The 20,810-nt window shown below is 37.1% G+C and overlaps 1 protein-coding gene across 1 annotated transcript in view; it reads right to left on the bottom strand.

Annotated features, from left to right (window-relative positions):
- The window catches only part of RCAN2 (regulator of calcineurin 2), a 407,956-nt gene extending 387,708 nt beyond the window's left edge, over window positions 1-20,248 (bottom strand). The window contains exon 1 of the mRNA XM_069065826.1: window positions 20,170-20,248. The gene's annotated coding sequence lies outside the window, so the exon portion shown is untranslated. The remainder of the gene's footprint in view (window positions 1-20,169) is intronic.
- Window positions 20,249-20,810: the final 562 nt, after the last annotated feature.

The following is a 20,810-nucleotide window of genomic DNA, read 5'->3' as shown; positions in this document are numbered from 1 at the left end:
AAAAAGGAAACAAAAAACTACTTTGTAGTTACTTTGAATATACTCTCTACTGTGCATACATCATTTCCCTCTCAGTAGAATTATAAACTCTTTGAAAGTAGGGATTTTGTCTGTTTTGTCCCCGGGGCCTTGTTCAATGGAAGGCATGTTGTTGTTGTTGTTCAATTGTGTTCAACTCTTCATGACCACATGGACCACAGCGTGCCAATACTGTCTGTGTGATTTCCTTGGCAAAAATACTGGAGTGGTTTGCCATTTCTTTCTCCTGCTCATTTTACATTTGAGGAAACTGACACAAACTGGGTAAAGTGACTTGCCCAGGGTCACAGAGTTAGTAAGTATCTGAGGTCAGGTCTTCCTGATTCTAAGCCCAATGCTCTATCTACTGAGCCACCTAGTGGTCCATGACACATAATAGGTACTTAATACCTGCTTAAATTATTGTCAAGTTTAGCACAAGAGTTTGTTCAATGAGTTGGGAGCTTTCCTCCAGATTGATGAGACATATGGATTGTCCATATATATTAGTCCATGTTCTCCCCACTTAACCATCTCATTTTCTTTTTTGTCCCCAAAATATTTCTGTTGAAGTAGAAAGAACCATGGTTTGGAATCCTGCCTCTATTATTTGCTATCTGTGTGACCTTGATCAAGTCACTTAACCACTGTTGTCAGAATACATTTCCTCATCTGTAAAATGAGAGGGTTGAATGAGAAGGGCTTTAAGGTCTCTTCCAGCTCTTAATTGATCACCCTATGATCTATGCTCCTGTGATTCTCCTTGGTAAATCCTTATTTGTTTTACTTTGCCCTCTGGGTAACATTCATTATCTTTGATTTTAACACATTTTATTGATATCTTTTGTTTTTGTATCACCTATATTAGCTAATGTGTCCTTGATCCTCCTCCCAGAGAGTTCTTCCTTTAAAAAAAGATGGGGGGGAGGGGGGGGGGAGGGGGGAGAAGCCAGTTCATCTAAACTAATCAACATAAGTACATAATAGAAATGTTCAATTTTACAAGCAATCCTATTTTTTCTGTTCTTTGTTTATGGAAATGCCCGTTGTATTTGGTGTTTGTTAAGTTTAGAATAAAAAATGAAAATATGAAGAAAATGAACAAATATATCAAAAAAGTCTGACAATACATAGTATTCCACGTCAATAGTCTCTGATATCTGAAAAGAAGTTAGCAGTGTCGCTTCTTTAAAGATAATTTTGTTCATCATTTTGTAGCATTCATTTTTCATTGTTTTCTAGTTGTTCATTATATTCCCATTGTTGTAGCCATTGGACTTACTGTCTCCTGGGCTCTGCTTAATTCTCTTTGCATCAGTTTTCATGTCTTCCCTACACTTGAATGTATTTTTCATATCCATTGTTTCTTACAGTGTAGTAATAGTCCATTGCATTCAGGTATGATATTCATTTTCATTTCTTTGGAAAACACTGTTCCATGACTTATAACCATACAACAACATGAATAGAATGTTTTTATGCAAATAATCTACATAGACATGGAGAGCATCCTTGATTAATGTCATCAAAGGGACCAGGTGGGTTTTGCCAAGCAATATTCTACAGTAGGCCGCCTCTTTAACTTTCCTACAATTGACTGACTATAAATGGCAATACAGTAAAGACAAGATCTCTCTGTTTATTGCATGTTGACTACAAAAACAAAGAAAAAAAAAACAAACAAAAACCCATTCAGTTGGTTAAGGCAAAGATATGCCTTACTATCTAGTTGACAATAAAGTATTTTTCCTCTACAGCTTTTCCTCCCTCTTTACTTTGCCATGACACATCTGTACTGCTGTTCAGATGGTACCTGAAAACGACCTGTCTGCCATCTTCCCTTTCTCGCCTCTTACTGCATACTGTGCCCAAAATAGCTCTTGTCAACCTTCACGAGTGTACCACATTCAGCATGCCAGGATGAAAGTAACAGTTGCTGGCTTTAGATCTCGTATAGCTGTGTCTGAGTGTCTGGAGTGTGTTAGAGCTGTTCAGTTAAGTGTCAGAAAACGACATACACGAGCAGCAGCTACCCAGCAGCTAAGCTAATCGCTGTCTCCTTCATGGTGACAGGGAGGGGACTGGGCAGAAGGATGTAACAAGGGAATATTCTGTCACATCAAAATGCATGCATTGCTAGAGTGAAGAGAAAGGAAACATAATAGTAACTTCGAAAAAAATTATTTTTCTGGTGTAGGAAGGCAGTATAGTATATTGTGGTATATAGAGCTTTAAATTATGAGTTACAAAATAGCAGCTCCGTCACTCTCTGAAGGCTCTAGATAGGATAGTGTTCCAGGCCTGGAGTCAGGAAGACTTATCTTCCTGAGTTCAAATCCAGCCACAGACTCTTGCTAGCTGTGTGACCCTGGGCGATTCACTTGATTTTGTTTACCTCAGTTTCCACATCTGTAAAATGACCTGGAGAAAGAAATGACAAACCGCTCCAGTATATTTGCCAGGAAAACCCCAAATGGGGTCACAAAGAATCAAACATGATTGAAACAATTTAACAATAGCAATAAAATAATCTGTTACTTTCTGCCTGACATGGAATAAATCATTTAATCCCTCTCAATTTTCAAGGATAACTATTTGATTCATGCTAGCTCTGAGATCTGAAAAAAAAAAACAGTTCTTTTTATGTGAATTTTCAAATTGCTGTGTGTGTTTCTGATATAATTTAAATCAAACTAGTAACTGCTAAATGCAGAATAAGAGACAGAAATTGAGGAAGTCAGAGGTTAAGTAACTTGCTTGGGGTCACAGCTAGCAAGTATCTGAAGTATAATTTGAACTCAGGATTTATATATATTTATAATATATATTATATTTATATACATTTATATATTTATTTATAATATATATTATATTTATATATTTATAATATATATTATATTTATATATTTATAATATATATTATATTTATATATTAAATAATATTATATATATTTATATATAATTTGAACTCCAGGTCCGGTGCTCTGTCTGCTGCCCCCTATAGTCACAAAAGTGAAATGTCTGTCAGTCAGTTGGTGAATAAACACTTATTAAGTGACTAGATGTACCTACCAGGCACTGAGGTAAGGGCAAGGGATACAAAGATAGGTAAAAGATAATTCCTGTTCTCCAGGATCTCACAGTCTAATGGGAAGAAAACATACAAAAATTATGTTCAAACAAGCTATATAAAGGATATAGTCAAAATAATTGGGGTGGGGGGCAGGGGTGAAGGGGAGGGGGATACACTAGAATGAAGAGGAATCCAAAAAGGCTTCCTACAGAAAGTGGGATTTTTATGGTAACTTTTCTATATTCACTATGTTTTGACTTAGGATTTGTGCTTGTTTGAAGATGCCTTTGTGTGTTTGTCAAGAAAATGTAGTTGGTAGAACCTGGAGATAATATTTAAACCATCAAATATACAGATCAGGATGAATCATGGCATTATTATTTATAACAGTATGACATAATTATAATTTCATATGTATAAGTGAAAAAGAAAAGTTGCAGAGTTATAAAATCAATGTTTTCCTGTTACCATTTCTCCAATCTTAAAGTTTAGGTAGAATTAAAATTGGTACTAAATTGCCCTATTGCACTACTCCCCAGTCCCTATATGTTCTGTCTTCCCCTAGTGGAAAATAATCTCCTTGAAGCCAGAGACTGTTTTGCAATTTATATGCTCAGTATTTTTGTTGTTATTGAGTCATTTCAATCTCTTTGTGACCCCATTTTGGGGTTTCCTTGACAAAGATACCAGAATGATTTGCCATTTCCTTCTGCAGCTCACTTTACAGGTGAGAAACTGAGGCAAACAGGGTTAAGTGACTTGCCCAGAGTCACACAACTCTTAAGTGTTTGAATTCATGAAGCTGAGTCTTCCTAGTTCTAAGCCCAGGGCTCTATCCACTGCACCACCTAGTTGTCTGAGTGCTAAGCAAAAAGCCTATTATACAGTATATAGTATACTATATAAACATTTTTCATTTGTTCATTCATTTCATTCATTCAATTTAGATAGTGGGGAAGGTGGTAGGATGGCAGGATTGTATCAGTCAATATGGAATATAAAATAAGACTGGGTTTGTATCCTACCTAGAATTTTACGTGCTCCATAATATTTGTAAAGGGCTTAGCACATTGCCTGGAATAAAATAGGGACCATATACATACTTATTCCTTTACCTTGCCTTATATTTTCATTATAACTGAATAATAATAATAATAAAGCCACAATAAGTCATTTGATTATTTTGCCTGGACAAAATTGTGGAATGGTTTATCTTTGACATCTCTGCTTCTTTCTTCTTTGAACACCCCAAGGTACCCAGTGTTTTCCTATTTCTTTTCCAAATAAGCCTGCAATGGAATCATAGAATGTAGAACCTAGGTTGGGGCAACTGGAATTTTGAACTGGGTGCCAATATTTAGAGGACCTTTACAACATTTAAATTCTTTCAGAACCTCAGCTTATCACCTAGTTAGGAAAAATAATTAGTTAAAATAGGAAGTAAACAAATGGCACATTTTCTCTCCCCAGAAGATTCACTTCAGGAGTGTTTCTCAACAGCCACGTTTTTTCTCTCAGTGGCAGGCTCCCCAGCAATGGGCTCCTGACTTCCAGGAAGCCTTTCCATTTTCCAACCCCTGGGCACATTTTATGGAACTTGTCAGAATTGTTACTTAAAGCTCTGACTTGGAAAGTACCTTAGCAATCCCCTCTCCTAACACCAGGAGATGAAGGGACCCACCCAAAGTTTAACAGGAAGTAAGCCATAGAGTAAGGGCTTGATTTAATCAATGTTCTCCTCAGTAACTAGTCCTAAGTAGGTTTCTAAGGGCAGGCAGGTAGTGCAGGGGATAGAACACCAGATCTGAATCCCGGAATTTGGCCTCAGACACTTACTAGCTGTATGACCTTGAGCAAGTCACTTTACCCTGTTAGCCTCAGTTTCCTCATCTGTAAAATGAGTTGGAATGGGAAATGGCAAACCATTCCAGTATCTTTGCCAAGAAAACCCCAATGGGGTCATGAACAGTCAGATATGACTGAAAAATACTGAATTACAACAAACAGGCAGGTTTCTAAGCCAGGTCACCATGGAAAAGGTGGGCACCTCATTATTTACATGTTGTCTCCTTCCATTGGAATATATGTTCCTTGAGGGCAGGGTCTGTTCTTTAACTTTCTTTGTATCCCAGTACTTAGAACAATGCCTACTAAATGTTGAATAAATGCTCAGTGACTGACAGAAAGTGAAGAATATTAACATTTTGTATAAATATTATATTTACTTCTCTGTGCATATGCTGTTTTTCCCTTCAAGTATAATGTAAATTTCTTGAGGATAGAGACTTTTTATTTTTATATTTTATGCCCTAGTGCAGTGCTTTGCACATAGTAGGGGCTTAAATGAAATTTACTTGAGTTTAAAAAGAAACATGAAGGTAAGAGATAATTCATGAATATCTATTAGTATCAAGTCCTGCACATAGTAGGTGTTTTATAAAAGTTTGTTGAATTTAATTTTTAAGCAAATGCCCAGAAGTTAAAAATTTAAATAATTCATTATATAAGGCATTTCCTTGGGATTGCATTATTACTTGGGATAAAATGAGCTTTCAGAAACTGAGGCTCATAAGGTGAAGGGATTTATCCAGGGTTGTACAGTTAGTGTCAGGACTGGGAGTTGAACCAGGCCTCTCAACTAAAAGTACTCTTTGTTACATCATTCTGCCTAAGGCACCCAAAAATAAGACAAATCAGATACAATACACCCCACCCCAGACCTCTTCTCCCCACAGCTAACATCTCTCATGTAATATCTACATTTTAACAAGGATCTTCTATGACTTAACACAGAGAGTCAATGGGAATCCTGGAACTGGGGTAGGGCTGGTGGGGGAAATGGTTTGAAGAAGTAGATCTTTTGATGGTACTTAAATTCCACCCTTTAGCTTATTCTATTTTATAAAGCTGACATTTTCAAGGAAGCCAATAGAAATGTTTAAATTTCAAGAATGTTACAATGACCACCTGGCATAAGGTCAAAATAAGAAATCTGTGCCTGGTTCCACCACGCAATATAAAGAAAATGTTTGGTCATAGGTTCAAAGAGTTTGATGTGGAAGTACCTTAGAATTCATCTAAGCTAATTCCCTCCTTTTTTTTTTTTACAAAGGAGGAAACTGAGGTCTAGTGAAGTTAAATGACTTGCCCAAGGTAATACCACTGGTAAATGGCAAAGTTGTGTTTTGAAACATCCCACACTGTCACAGATCACCTGTCTGGGTAACGCTTGGTGTATTAACAGGTTTTTGTAAAACTTTGTTTTCAGTACTCATCTAGGGACCCAGGAATTAGGGTTAGGGTTAGGGTTCTGCCCTGGATCTCTGATCTGGAACTGAGTAATAAGTGTCAGAGCTGTCAAATAGCACCAGTATCCTGCTCATTGTTCTGGTTCAGGGTTTCCCTGGGATTTCCTTGTGCTCCAGTGCTTCCCTCTATCTTGGTTCCCTTTCTATCCCTGGGTACCAGACTGCTCCCAATCTGGTTGCTACTGCCACTGCCACCAGATAGTAGCACTCCTGGCCATTCCTCAACCCAATGTCCATAGTGCTTTCTCTCTCTCTCTCTCTCTCTCTCTCTCTCTCTCTCTCTCTCTCTCTGTCTCTCTCTCTCTGTCTCTCTCTGTCTCTCTCTCTCTCCCTGTCTCTCTGTCTCTGTCTGTCTCTGTTTCTCTTCTCTCTCTCTGTCTCTCTGACTCTGTCTGTCTCTCTCTGTCTCTGTCTCTCTCTCCCCCTCTCTGTCTATCTTCCTATTCTGCCCTGGTCTAGAAAAATGACTCACTGTGATTTTTTTTCTTGGCTTTCCCATTCAGACTTCAGTTCAAAGTGTTTCATGGTTGTTGTGGAGAAAATATACGAGGTTAACTTGGCAAAAAATGATTCTTCTCATTCTGCCATTTTGACTTTGCCCCTACAAAAGGTTGTAAATTAGTTATTTGGAACTCAGAGTAATTTTCCCATAAAATCTTAGTATAACAGAATTAGATGAATCTCCAGAGGTTACCTAGTTTCTCCCTCTGCCCCCATGCCTGGAACATCTATCCAAGGAGTGCCTTCTTAGAGGTCCCAGAGTCAATCTTAGCGCTATCCACACCTGGAATGTGAATTCCTTTTAACAAAAAGGGATCCTCCATCCTCCACATGAAAACTTCCAACATTAGAGAATTCTGACTTTCCAATGCAGCCCAATTAATAATGGACTTTTGACCAGAACTCACTGGCAAGCTTTCTCTTGTACTAAACTGAGAACTGCCTCCCTGGAATTCCCACATGTCAGTCCTAATTGTTTCTTTTGCAACCAAGCAAATGGAGTTTAATCCCTCTTCCACATGACTGGCCCAGTATTTGAAATAACTATCATATCATAGCCCTCCTCGTATATCTAGTCTTCCAGAGCCTAAAAGCATTACTAATTCAGTCAACCAATCCTTGTATGGCATGGCTTTAAGTCCCCTCAGCATGGTGGTTACCTGCCTCTGGACACATTCCAGCTTGTCAATGTCCTTCCTAATACATGACACAATTGAAGGCACCACTGCAGATCTGTCTGACCAGGGCAATATAACTTCTCTAATCTTAGTTCTTATTTCTATTAATATAGCCTAAGGGCAAATGGAGGGGGGAGGGGAGGGTTCATCTGCTTGCTCGTTGTATTCCATCATGTTGACTCATACCAAACCTGCAGTTCAGTTTAAAATAAAAAGTCCCTTTTACCTGAATTATCTTCTCCCCATGCTTTCCCAAACACTACTCCTCATGCCTATACATACTCCCTATTGCCCATCAAGGAAACTCCTTTTCCTGATATTCAATCTCCTCTTTTGATTAATATCATTTACTACCTTTTTGACTTTGGGTAAGTCACAAAGCTCCTTGTGGGCTTATTTCCATTCCCATCAGTCAGTTAGACAACAGGCATTTATTAATAGCTTACCATGTGCTGTCATTGTGCTAAGTGCAGTGTGATATATAAAAAGTACAAGAGACATAGTTTCTGGGTAATTAATCATTTTATAAACATGCCACCATATCATTAATAAAGGGTCAGTGACACACTCAAATGCCAAAGACCTGGGGTGGAGCTAAGATGGTGGCGTAGAAGCAGGAAAACTCCCTGCCCTCCCCCCATAATCACCTCAAATACCTATAAAAATGACTCTAATTGCCAAAGACTGCTTATGGAGCCCACTCAACACTTTCATACCGTGGAAGAGGGGATGTTCCTGGGGTAGCTAGGTGGCACAGTGAATAGAGCACTGGCCCTGGAGTCAGGAGAACCTGAGTTCAAATGCAGCCTCAGACACTTAACACTTACTAGCTGTGTGACCTTGGGCAGGCCACTTAACCACAATTGCCCTCCCTTCCCTCCTCCAAAAAGCAAAAAAAGAAGAAAAAAAAAGAGTAGATGTTCCTGAGGGTGGCAATGGATTCTAGTTAATAATTAATGAAAAGAAGGAATATTATAATGAGAGGTGGACCTATTCTAATGAGGAGCTGGGGGGACTTGACTCTGAACACTCTGTCTTGGTCAAAGGGACATATGTATACCCATATCACCCCATTCAGGGTAATCTAGACAAAAAGGAGAATGCGCATTTTCCAAAACCTGAGTAAAACATAGTGGGCCAGAATCCATCAATTTACCTAAACTAAAATGTGTTCACCTTTTCAACAGATCTGAGTTTTCCCTCTCATTATCAGCCCTGTACTTCAAAGGCCACCCTAGAGGGACTGATTTCTGAATGAGGAAGCAGAAAAGGGGAAGAACCTTAGTCTTAATTCAATAATTGGTTATTAATGTAGAAGAGAAATAATTATTTCTTTCAGATGGAAATACAAATGCAAACCTGAAGAAAGGCAGTCCTTGCTCTCAAGGAGCTTATATTCTAATTGAGGAATCAACTCCTAAAAGGAAGCTGAAAAGGAAGGAGTAGGGAGATGTAACTGGAAGAAGGATGATAGAAAACATCTGGCCATAGAGGAATGAAATCTGGCTGGCCTGGGCACCCTCCCTAAGGCCAAAAGGATTACAGGATACTACCAATGTGTAATTTCCAGGACTAGAGTGAACTTTCAAGGTAAAGAGATTTCTGGGACATGGAAGAGGAAGGGCAAATAATTTATTCCACATGATAAGATAAAAGATGCATATTGTTTGAATGAATCTTAAGCACTTGTGGGTTTAGGATTCCCCATAGCACATTATTTTTAGCTTCTTTAAACCAGTGGTGTCAAATAGAAACACTGCTACTAACAGATACGTAAGGATCCCTGCAGGCTGCATAACGACTTAGGTTTAAAATGTAATCTTATCTTTCCTTTATTTTATTTTTCTCTATTTTGTTACTTCCCAATTATATTTTAATCTGGTTTCAGTTGTACTTAGAGGTGAAAGGTTCATGCATGTTTGACACATCTCCTATAAACACAAACTGTCTTTTGGTGGAAGTGACTCCATTTTCATCTAGATCTGACTAGGACATTCGTTGGGATGGAGATCTATCTATCTATCTATCTATCTATCTATCTATCTATCATCTATCTATCCACACACATATACAAATACATATGTATATACATATGCAAACACACACATATATGTATAGTACAATATAAATACACATACACACTATGTATATATGTGTGTACATAATACATATATACATGTATATACATATATTTATATGTATTTTATATGTTTGCACATACATACAAATATAAATGTCTGATATAAAAATATATAAGGTTTTATTGATTGGTACCATTTCCAATCATACTTATTAACATTTAAAGACATTTTAATAGTCAGTTTATTATAAACTCAGCATGGGCTTATGATATACAAAAACCAATTGATCTCAAGTAGTGTTTTCAAAAATCTTACATAGATCATGGCAGGATGGATATAACTGGAATTTTTACAGAGAGAAAAAGAAGGTAAAGATTTGAACATCAAAGAACTTATATTAGAAGAGGAAGATCAGCATCAGGTAAAATAATAAACTGATCAGGGGAGGCTAGGTGGTACAGCAAATAGAGCACTGGCCCTGAAATCAGAATGACCAGAGCTCAAATCCCACCTCAGACACTTAACACTTACTAGCTGTGTGACCTTGGGCAAGTCACTTAACCCCAATTACCTTGCCTTCCCTGCCCTCCAAAAAAAATAAACTGATCAGTAAGCATTGGAGCTAAAACTGATATCTCAAGGTGGGATCTTGTAAACAGATGTAGCAAGATCTAACCAGATAGGACTAGGGTTATATTTTATATCTCAGTTTAAGTTAAGCTAGAAATTCTCAATCACTAATCATTTAATTACCTGAACTTAAAGTTCTAGCTAGTGTTATGATTAGATACCTAGCTACAGGAAATCTATGTGTGTATATGTGTATATACACACATATATGTATGTATATGTATACACACATATAAAAGTATGTATGTACACATATATACTAAAACACACATTAGATATGTATATGCATATACATGCAAAGATATGTGTGTATATGTGTATTATGTGTGTATGTATGTATGTATGTGTGTACACACACAAACACACACATACACATTGCTATTCTGAGAAGAGGTCCATAAGATCTACCATATTGCCAAAGAGGGACATGGAACAAAAAAGGCATAATGGAAGGTAAGCTCCACGAGAGAGAGGCACATATCTTGCCTAAAATGTGTGCCTTCCCCTAGTGCTTAGCACAGTACTCTGAATAAAGAAGATATTAAATAATTTATTGAAGTGAATGATAAATAATTTAAAACGGGGACTTGTGGGAGCCAAGACTGCAGAATAAGCAATAAATCACTGTAATTCTCCCATTTTCACCTCCAAACCATCATAAATCAGAGGCCTAAAACAAATCCTGCAATAAAAGAACCAGAAAAAAGAAGGCAGTGAAGTAATCTTTGAGCCCAAGAAATTTGGAGGAATGGTGGAAAATGTCTGTCTCACTCAAGTAAAAGGAGAGCACAATTCAGGACAGGAAGTGCTCCAGCAAATCAGCAGCAAGCCCCACCTCAGCAAACCAGAGACAGACCCTGAGTTCATTGTAGCAGAGCTGTCAAACATCAACACCAGGACCTGCACATGTCTCAACACAGCTAGGGCAACAGGCAGGCTCCAGTTCTGAGAACCACCACATGCTTCAGCCTAGCTACAGATAAAGAAGCAACCTCCAGCAGCCATACCTTTATGTGCTCCAGTGTAACCTGGGGAAATATAAAAACACCCCACCAACCTCAGCACATGTACTAGGACTTCAGCTTAGCACCAGGTAAACAGCCAGATGCCTATGGCTTCCAACAGCATCAGCCAACCTACACCCGACCCCCTCAGCATAGCAACAGACAAAAGGTTCCTCCACGGGACTCAGGGCAACATCTATGCAACACCAGTTAAATAGCCAGAGCCTGCAGCCACTGACACAAGAAGTCTGAGGCAGTGTCCATTCCACCCTGGAAGCAGAGATCAAATTTAAAAGAAAAAAAAAAAAGATGAGCAAAAAAAACAACAAAGAAAATCGTTATCATGACAGGGAAGATCAAGATGCAAACTCAGAAGAGGATAGCAGTGTCAAAACATCTATGGGGAAAACCCCAAACAAGAACAGGAAGTGGTCTCAAACCCAGAGGGAACTCATGGAAGAATGCAAAATAGAAGTTAAAAATCATGTAAGAAAGGTTGAAGAAAAATTGGGACAAGAAATAAGAGTGATGCAATGCAAGAGAATTATGAAAAAAGAGTCAACACTTGGAAAAAAAACTCCTTAAAAAGTAGAATTGGCCAAATGGAAAAGGAGAAACAAAAATCCACTGAAGAAAATTCTTTAAAGAGTACAATTGACCAAGGAAAGGAAAGTACAAGAGATAATTGAGGAAAACAACTTCTTAAAAGTTAGAATTGGGCAAGTGGAAGCTAATGCCTCTATGAGATATCAAGAATACATCAAACAAATTCAAAAGAATGAAAAAATGGAAAGAAATGTAAAATACCTCATGGAAAAAAAAAACAAGAGACCTAGAAAATAGATCCAGGAGAGGCAATGTCAAAATTTTTGGACTACTTGAAAGCCATAATCAAAAGGAGGACCTGGACAGCATCTTTCAAGAAATTATCAAGGAAAACTGCCCTGATGTCCTGGAAGCAGAGGGGAAAATAGGCACTGAAAGAATTCAACAATCACCTCAGGAAAGAGATCCCAAAATAACAACTCCAAGGAACTTTATAGCCAAAATTCAGAATGATCAGGTCAACGAAAAAATACTGCAAGTGGCCATAAAGAAACAATTCAAATACTTGGGAATCACAATCACAATTACACAGTACCTGTCAGCTGTAACATTAAGAGTTTGAACATCATGGAACATGATATTACAGAGGGAAAAGGAACTAGGACTGCAACCAAGAATCACTTACCTGGCAAATTTAAGCATAATACACCAAGGAAAAAATGGTCATTCAATAAAATAGAAGGATTTCAAGCTTCCATAAGGAGAAAATCAGAATTAAATTAGAAATTTAATCTTCAATATCAAGACCCAAGAGAAGCATAAAAAAGGGAAAAGAAAACAAGGGATTCAATAGAACTAAACTGTTTATCCCTACATGGGAAGATGATTCTTTTAATTCTTAAAAATCATATCGCTAATGGTATAGCTAGAAGGAATGTATATGTAGAGAGACAAAAGGTATGGGTATAAGATAAATATGAGGAATGGTATAAAAATGGTTAAGGGATGAGAAAGAGGAGCACATTGGGTGTAGAAAGGAGAGGTAGAATGGGGTAAATTACTTCACATGAAGAGGTATTCTCTTCAAAAAGACCTATTACAGTAGGGGTGTGAGAGTAATGGAATATAAAGATCCCCCTGTATTGGCTTGGTTTTCAAATTGATTGTGTTAAAACCCAGAGTTTGTTAATCCCACCTGTGGGATGGACTTGTTGACGTAAAAAGAGAGTCCTGAACTGGGAGGAGCTGGTGATGTAGATTTGGAGAGACAGGAGAGAGGTGGAAGAACTTTTTGGAAGCAGCACTTGTGGAGGCAGAGAGAGAGACTAAGAGAATTGCTGGTGGCCACTTTGAATTGCCCTGGACTTTTGAGACCTGCCCCCAGAGCTTCCAAGGACTGAGGAGACATGGCTGTTTTGCTGGCACTTTGTCTGTCCGTTTTGATGTTGTTTTGCCAGATTGGTCCACTGGTGAAAGACAGTCCTGTTGTTGAAGAAGACCTGGAACCTGGCTGTTGGTTAAGAGCTCCTGAGACTGTCCTGCAGACAGAGAGTGAATACTGTCCACTGGTCAAGGACAGTGCTGTTGTTGCAGGAGTCTGGGAACCTTTCTGTTGGTTCAGAGCTACCGTGTTTCCCCGATAATAAGACACTGTCTTATTAATTTTTTTGGACAGAAAAACACCAGAGGGCTTATTTTCAGGGGAGGGCTTATTTTAATGAACATTGACAGCAATTTTAATAAACAGGTAAATGTGAACAAAAAAATGTACCTTTACTCAATAAGCAAATCACTGGGGAAGAACAGGATGACACGCTCACTGCTGCAGCTCTGATTGGATGCAGCTTGGAGCACGGCATGCGTTTCACGGGGGGGAACGGCACGGTGCATACAGAGGGTACCGTAATGTAGTGTGTAGCGCAGGGGATCACCTTCACTACAGTAGCAATCTCAATAGGGCTTATTTTCAGGGGAGGGCTTATTTTAGAGGAATCTTACACAGTAAGGGGAGGGCTTATTTTCGGGATAGGTCTTATTATCGGGGAAACACGGTACTGAGACTGTCCTGCAGACAGAGAGTGAATACTGTCCACTGGTGAAGGACAGTGCTGTTGTTGCAGGAATCTGGGAACCTTTCTGTTGGTTCAGAAGCCCTGAAGAAGGATTTTCTTGTTGTATGTTTACAGAATCCTGGGAGAGGGTTTTGCTAATGTTTTCAGGGGTCCTAGGACTGTTCTGCAGCCAGAGGATGAATTAATGAAGAGACTGGCAATGTATCTTGTGGCCTTGCTAAGCTTTGTCTCCCCAGGAACAAAGATTGCTGAGAACTTGCCTCTTGTCAAGATGAAGAAAAGACCTCCATTTGGGTATTAAGTGCTGTGTTTAAACTTGATGTAACTCTGGGGTAGATTCAATTGTGATTCAGGGGTGGGGAACTTTTGACCTTTTTGTGTTCTATGATTGAACAAATGAATGTACTTTACTTATGATTGGAAACTAATCTCCATTTGAGAAGAGGGGCTTTGTGATGGACTAAATGAAGGTACAGCCTAGGGGTGGAGTAGTATTTAGAACAGGGACTTTGTAATTGATTGAATGAATGTAAGGTCCTGGGGTGGGGTAGTACTTGGAGATTATTTAATCACACTTAGTAAATGCTGTATTTTGAAGGATGTCATATTTTGACCTTCTCTGTTCTTAATTTGTCACTGAATAAAATGGAGAGCACCTATGCTGGTATTGTGAACCTTGGGAAGTTGCCTTTGCTTGGCATTACATTACAAGGGGAAGATGGGAGGGTGGGTGATGGGCATCCCTTGAACCTTACTCATCACTATTTGCTCAAAGAAGGAATAATATAAACAATCAGTTGAATATAGAAAGCTATTTTAACTAACAGGGAAGTAGGAAGAGAGGTAATTAAGTAAGAGGAGGGGAGTCTGACAGAAGGGAGGGCAGAGCAAAGGAGGTGGTAGACAGAAGCAAAACACTGGTGAGGAGGGAATGGGTGAAAGGAGAGAGAAAATGACAAATGTGAGTAAAAATAGGATGTAGGGGAACACAGTTACTAATCATAACTATGAGTGTGAATGATATGAACTCTTCAAAAAAAGAGAAGTGGATAGCAGAGTGGATCAAAAACCAGAATCCTATAGTATGTTGTTTGTAAAAAATATATTTGAAGTGGAGAGACACAAAGAGAGGAAAGGTAAGGGGCTGAACCAGAATCTATTATGCTTCAGCTGAAGTAAAAGAAGCAGGGGTAGCAATCCTGAACTCAGACAAAGTAAAAGCAAAAATAAACTTAATTAAAAAAGATAAGGAAGCACATTACATCTTGCTTAAAGGTACAATAGATGATGAAGTAATAATATCAATACTAAACATATATGCATCAAAAAGTATAGCATCCAAATTATTTTTTATTTTTAAATTTTATTTTAGTTTTCAATGTTCACTTTTATAAGATTTTGAGTTCCAAATTTCCCCCTGTAGTATCACTACAATATTCACAGCACCAACAGTGACTATGAATATGCCAGTATAATTCTGAATCACAAAATATAACAGACTCTTCATACAGAAGACAGAAGCAAAACTTTTATTCAGACACCAGAAAGCCAAACCAAAAAACCAGAAAGTCAAATACCAACACCAGAAAGTCAAATCCATCATAGCAACAAAGAAATTAATGTTCCTTATCACCAAAGAGAGCAACACCATACCTTTAACCTTCCCACAAACAAACACTCACAAGCTTAGCTCTCTCCTTGACTGCATCTTCTCTTCCCCACCATTCTAACTGCTCTGACTCCCAGCTTCCTCTGGGTTCTACTCCACGGGTTCAGCAAACTCCTCCAACCACAGGCTCCATTAAGATTACATTCAGCCTATTAGGGGCCAGGGAAGAACTTCGAAGTAGGAAAGATTTTCAAATTCCCTTAGGCCTATTAAAGGGCATGGAAAATCTTCAAATTCCCATTACTATTGCACCCTCCCTTTCTTCCCTCCTCCCTCCCTAAGATGGCATGCAATCTGATATAGGCTGTAGTTGAACAGTCATATTAAACATATTTTCACATTAGTCATTTTGTGAAAGAAGAATTGGGACTAAAGGGAAAAACTACAAGAAAGAGAAAGCAAAAACAAACAAAATTTAAAAAGAGAAAATAGTATGCTTTAATCTGCATTCAAACTCCATAGTCCTTTCTCTGGATGTGGATAGCATTTTCTACCATGAGTCCCTTGGAATTGTTGTAGATCATTGTATTGCTGAGAAAAGTTAAGTCTATCAAAACTGATCCTTACACAATGTTGTTACTGTGCAAAATGTCCTCCTGGTTCTGCTCACTTCATTCAGCATCAGTATATGCAAGTCTTTCCAGGTTTTTCTGAAGTCTACCTGCTCATCATTTTTCTTGAAAAATAATTCATAATTATATTCATAATTCATTTATTAAAAAATTCATAATTTCATGAAAAATAAGAAAAGTAATTCCATACATTCATATACCACAACTTGTTCAGCCATTCCCCAAATGATGGATATCCCTTCAATTTCCCATTCTTGGTCACCACAAAAAGAACTGCTATAAATATTTTTGCACCATTTTTATGATCTCTTTGGGATATAGCCCTAGAAGTGCTATTGTTGGGTAAGGGGTATGCACAGTTTCATAGTCCTTTGGGCATAGTTCCTGAAAGTGAAAGGTGAGGTTAATAAGATTGAAATAAAAAACCCGCTTACTGACTAATAAATAAATCTAGGAGCATATTTTATGAAAAAATATGATAGATAAGCCATTGGTTAACTTAATTTAAAAAAAAAAAGAAAACCAAATATCCAGTATCAAAAATGAAAAGGGAGAAATCACTACCTTGATTCTCTAGGGTTCTTTGAATATACCATCATATCATCTGCAAAGAGAGATAGTTTTAAAGAGATAATTTTAAAGAAATTAAAGTAATCAAAAGGAAAATTTTCCCAATTATATGTCAATAAATCTGATAACCTGAGCAAAATTGATGAATATTTATGAAAATATAAATTGCCAAGATTAACAGATCAGGGAACAGAAAGCCTAAATAAACCCACCTTAGAAAAAAGTTGAACAAACCATTAATGAACTCCCTAAGAAAAAATCCCTAGGGACAGATGGGTTCAGAAGTGAATTTTACCAAACATTTAAAGAACAGCTAACACCAATACTATATAAACTATTGGGAAAAATCAGCAAAGGAGACCTACCAAGCTCCTTTTATTACAAAAATATGGTGCTGATACCCAAATCAGGAAGACTTAAAAGAAAGAAAGAAAACTATGGACTAATTTCCCTAATGAATACTGATGCAAAAAAATTGAACAAAATATTAGCAAGACAATCACATAAATATACCACAAGGCTTATACCCTATGACCAAGTGGGATTTATACTAGGAATGTAAGGCTGGTTCAATAATAGGAAAACTATTGACATAATTGGCCACATCAATAACAAAACCAACAGAAATCATATAGATGCTAAAAAAGGTTTTTGACAAAATACAGCACTCATTCCTGTCAAAAACTCTAGAGAGCATAGGAATAAAGAGAGTGTGCCTTAAAATGATAAGCAGTATCTATCTAAAACCATCAGCAAACATTATCTGTAATAGGATAAGGTAGAAACCTTTCCTATAAGATCAGGGGAAGAGCACGGAAGTCCATTATCACCACTATAATTCAATACAGTTCTAGAAATGTTAGCTATAGCAAAAAGAGAAGAAAAAGAAATTGAGGGAACTAAAATAGGCAATGAGGAAACAAAACTATCTCTCTTTGCAGATGGTATGATGGTATATTCAAAGAACCCTAAGAATCAAGTAAAAAACTATTTGAAATAATTAACAACTTTAGTAAAGTCACAAGAGATAAGATAAACCCACATAAATCATCAGCGTTCCTTTATATGACCCATAAATCCCAACAACAAGGGATAGAAAGAGAAATTACATTCAAAATAACTGTAAACAATATAGAATACTTGGGAATCTACCTATCATGACAAAGCCAGGAACTATATGAACACAATTACAAAAACATTTTTCACAGAAATAAAGTCAGATCTAAACAACTGGAAAAATTTTTATTGCTCATGTGCAGGCTGAGCCAATATAATAAAAATGACAATTTTGACTAAACTAATTTATTTATTCAGTGCCATACCAATCATACTACCAAAACATTATTTGATAGAACTAGAATAAATAACAACAAAATTCATCTGGAAGAACAAAAGGTTAAGAATATCAAGGAAATTATTGAAAAAAAAATACAAAGGAAGGTAGCCTAGCAATATCAGATCTCAAATTATATTACAAAGTAGTCGATATCAAAACTATCTGGTACTAAGAAATAGAATGGTAGATCAGTGTAACAGATAAGATACACAAGCCAAAGTAGTCAATGACCATAGTAATCTAGTATTTGATAAATTCAAACTGATAAACTCTTAGCCTATACACTAAGAACTCACTATTTGACAAAAAACTGCAGGGGAAACTGGAAAACAATAGCACAAAAAGAAGGTATAGAGTAATATCTTACACTGTATACCAAGATAAGGTCAAAATGAGTACATGATTTATACAAAAAGGGTGAAACCATAAGCAAACTAGAAGAAGGAATAGCTTGCCTGTTAGATCTATGGGGAGGGGAAGAATTCATGCCCAAGCAAGAGTTAGAGAGCATTGCAAAATATAAAATAGATAATTTTGATTATTTTAAAATTAAAAGCTTTTGCACAAAGAACACCAATGCAGCCAGGGTTAGAAGGAAAGCAGAAAGCTGGGAAATAATCTTTACAGCAAGTATATCTGAAAAATGACTCATTTCTCAAATATATGGTGAGAACTGAGTCAAATTTATAAGAAAACAAGCCATTCCCTATTTGACAAATGATCAAAGGATATGAACAGGCAGTTTTCAGATAAAGAAATCAAAGCTATCTATAAGCATATGATGAAGCGCTCTAAATCACTTTTGATTAGAGAAATGCAAATTACAACAATTCTGAAGTAACATCTCATACCTATCGAACTGGCTGATCTGACAAAAAGGGAAAATGATAAATGTTGGAGAGGATGTGGGAAAATTGGGACACTAATGCATGTAGAATTGATCTAACCATTCTGGAGAGGAATTTGGAAGTATGCCCAAAAGTCAACCAAACTGTGCATATCCTTTGATACAGTAACACCTCTACTAGGTCTGTATCCCAAAGAGATCATATAAAAGGGGGAAGGAACTACATGTGCAAAAATATTTATAGCAGTTCTTCTTGTGGTGGCAAAATAGTGGAAACTGAGGGGATTCATTCAGCTGAGGAATGGCTGAACAAGCTATGGTATGTGAATGTAATGGAATACTATAGTTAAATAAGAAATGATGAACAGGCAGATTTCAGAAAAAGCTGGAAAGACTTGCATAAATTGATGCAAAGTGAAATGAACAGAACCAGGAAGACATTGTACACATATCAGCAACACTGTATGATGATCAACTATGAATGACTCAGCTCTTCTTAACAAAACGATGATCCACGAGAAGTACAAATAACTCACAAAGAAAAAGGCTATCCACATCTAGATAAAGAACTGATGGACTCTAAATGCAGATCAAAGAGGATTTTTGTTTACTTTATTCTTTTTCGTGTTCTTCTCTTTGGATCTATCTCTTCTTTCACAACTGTGACTAATGTGGAAATATATTTTCATGATAGCACATGTATAACCTATATCAAATTGCCTTTTCAGAAGAGGGGAGTAGAGGGGAGGGGGGTAGAAAAAAATTGGAATTCAAAAACCTTATAAAATGAATGCTAAAAGTTGTCTTGACATGTAATTGTAAAAGACAAAATATTATTAAAAACTTTAACCTTCCTTCAAGATTAAAATATGGAATTTAGAACTGAAGCTAATGCTTCAAATTTGTTCTGATCTGGGCAGAATACAGCAGAACTCTAGAATTACAGATAAATCCACAAGGCAAAAATCTTTAAGAATCCAAATACTATGCCATGCCTGGCACCAATGATTGTTAATTTTTTTTATCATATACTATATTTCTTTCAGAGAACAAGACCAAATTCTCCCAGCCTAAACTCTTCAAAAGAGAGTTTGTTTAAATTATTAAAATCACAAACACATGCAAGTACATACACACACATAAGAATACATACATATATATGTATATGCATATACACACATGTTATTTCAAGAAGGCTGAATTAGGACTATATAATTATAGCTATAGAGTCAAAAAGGACATTAGAGACTATCTAGTCCAAATACCTTATTTTGCAGATGAAGCAAGAAGACCAGAAAGACTTTGTCCAATGTCATACAGTAGTACACATCAGAGGGAGTGGTGTGATATAGTGGAAAGTCACTAAAGTAGGCATCTTCTGCCTTCCTTTATGAAGTATCTGTGTATCATGAATCAAATCCCTTCATCTCCCTGGGCCTCAGTTTCCATATCTGTAAAATAATGGGACTGATTTGAATGATTGTAGAGATATCTTCCAATATCTTCCAATATCTATCCAATATCTTTCTAACATTCTATGAAAATATCCTGCACCATCTTACAAAAACATTGACCAACATGTTGAATGTTGCCCAGACTTTCCCCCACTTGGCAGGATTATACTAAAGCCATATTTGACCTTGGTGACCCAAGGAAGCATGCCACCAACATGACAGTTATATTTTCCACTTAAAATTCCTACTCATATACTTACTCAACTTAAATAAAATCTCCTTTTTTAAGGATATATACACACAGGGACTTAAGAAATGTCATTTTAAAAGTTAACAGTAACGTTGAAGACAAGGAAAAGGGAAAGGGGAGAGGAGGAAGAGACAGAAAGAAACAGAGAGGGGAAGGTGAGAGAGAGAGGGCGAGAGAGAGAGAGAGAGAGAGAGAGAGAGAG

The sequence above is a fragment of the Petaurus breviceps genome, unplaced genomic scaffold (genome assembly GCF_028583685.1).
Source record: "Petaurus breviceps papuanus isolate PSGF00001 unplaced genomic scaffold, PetGlider_PUasm1.0 90701, whole genome shotgun sequence".
Taxonomy (NCBI): domain Eukaryota; kingdom Metazoa; phylum Chordata; class Mammalia; order Diprotodontia; family Petauridae; genus Petaurus; species Petaurus breviceps.
This window is presented reverse-complemented; position numbering and strand designations above follow the sequence as displayed.